A 2,153-nucleotide genomic window follows, 5' to 3' on the forward strand; every position below is an offset into this window, starting at 1 on the left:
TCAGATCAATTTGAGGTTCCAATTATGTAGAGATTCTATAGTAGCCAGCGGGTGAGGAATTGTGTCATTGTTCCAAATCAATATCGACTCCATATAACACAAAGAAACTAAGTTCTACAAGGGTGATATAGTTGATTGGATGTATCCCGAAGCTTTGTACAAGTTGGTTTCCCTTCAATCAATAGAAGCTTGCAATTACAATGACACCAATCTTATAGGTACATTGTGCAACAAATTTTATAACAAATCAATTAGACATACTATTTTCCATCTAACGTGTTGATTCTTAAAATATATATTGTAGATATTTTGGGGATTGTTGTACATGCAGGTAAGGCTTTTGTTTGTAACGATGACGCAACCCGTATGCAAGATGTTGTTGTTCTAGATAGAAGGTGTTCACACTTATATTTATTACTCTTTTTTATTAGTTTTATATTGAGTCCTGATTATCGATATATTCAAATTTATTATTTTTAATACTATAGCTATTCATTTTCAACTTGAAATAATGTATTTTTCCATCTTCCAATGTTGATGCAGTTGCGTTGCTGTTAGATTGATCCTTATGAACCAATTTGTTAGTGAATATGAAAACGAGGTTCAACAAAGTGCTGGGCAGTATAACACACTATTGGCTTGTGGGGTGTATGTTAGGAAAATGAATGGTGCGATTTGTATGCAAATTAAAACAATTTTCTTAAAAGTGATAATAATGGTTTTCTAAAAGTAATAATATTAATTATGTTTTGTAATATTTATAGATGAGGTTTTAATTTAAATTTTCTGTTCAATTTCAGCTTATTTTCTAATCACAGGAAGATACACAAGGTTATTTATCAATCCAAATAATGTAGATGCATCAACTCTATTGGATTGGTAATGATGGAACGTATATTTATATGTGTGTGTGTGTCTGTATTTATAATCATTGCCCTGATTAATAATCAGGTTTGTCTGTGATAATTTTGCCAAGAGGAAGATGAAGTGGTTTAATAATTGTGGACTATCAATAAATCGGGCATTGTCGACTTCAAATGCAATCCGGACAACTATAGCGAGCTACAAACGAAAAAGAAAAGTATGTGATATACAATTATTTACGTCGAAATTATTTTCTAGGAAAATTTTACTTTCTATATCCAAACTATTACTATTTTGATTAACGCACAGGGAAAGCACTACAGAATGGTTGGGAGATTAATTGATATCGATGTTGATAGTTTTACATGGTATGATGCTTGCACATTTTGTGGACTTGATATACAACATGTTAGTGAGCATATGATTTGTAGTAATTGTAACAAAGAAAAGCCTCCAACAACTATTAGGTACTCTTTTTTTTATACTATTTGGATATAAATTTTATAAACGTGTTAGAGTTATAATTACTTTTTATCAACCTGTTTACTAACTTTATATATTTGTTTTTTATATATCCACAATAAAAAAAAGTGTTTCTGGATATATGACTATATTCGACTCTACCGGTACAATGCGTGTCAAGCTCTTTACAAAACAGATTGATTTATACTCATTCAACTAAAGCAAAATTGAAGCACATGTTTGATGCGGTACTATATAATTTTATGAATTTACTCTTATTGATAACATGACTAAATTGAAATATAATGTACGTTGTAATTTTCAGATTAATTATGTTATTTTGATTTATCTATTGCAGGTGCATGATAGAGTTTTGCTACGATCGGAACTTCTTACACGTGTGCGCAATGCATATATTTTTGTATTTCATCCTCTTCATCTATCGGCTTATATAGTAGACTATGTAACTTATGTCGACTGGGCAGAAGAATGTGCATATTTATTTAAGTAATTACTATTTCATCTTTCATTAGATTTTCTATGTGATGGCCATATTAATAAAATTTTAATTTTTTGTCTTCTCTTTTTGTAGAATGAGGAGTACATTGAAGGTCCGGCAGCAATAAAACATAATGAATCACATCACTTTTTTAAAATATTAGAATAAAAGACTTCGACGTTTTGTATTGTTTGTCAATCTCTTTAGTTTATAAACACCATGAAACTCTTACATTAGTACTATATTGTGCTTGGAATCCCTTTTAAATGCATAATTTGTTGTTGAAATTTTTTTTTAAATGACCAATAATACAAGAAATTACATTTAA

General features: G+C 29.7%; 1 long non-coding RNA gene across 1 annotated transcript; it reads left to right on the forward strand.

Moving 5' to 3' along the window:
* Positions 1-1,535: 1,535 nt before the first annotated feature.
* Positions 1,536-1,858, forward strand: LOC104902441 (uncharacterized). Its single transcript, XR_008967594.1, has 2 exons — positions 1,536-1,574; positions 1,685-1,858. It is a non-coding gene; the product is annotated as an uncharacterized LOC104902441 (long non-coding RNA).
* The last annotated feature ends 295 nt before the right edge of the window (positions 1,859-2,153 follow it).

Source organism: Beta vulgaris, chromosome 9 (assembly GCF_026745355.1).
Source record: "Beta vulgaris subsp. vulgaris cultivar EL10 chromosome 9, EL10.2, whole genome shotgun sequence".
NCBI classification, from domain to species: domain Eukaryota; kingdom Viridiplantae; phylum Streptophyta; class Magnoliopsida; order Caryophyllales; family Amaranthaceae; genus Beta; species Beta vulgaris.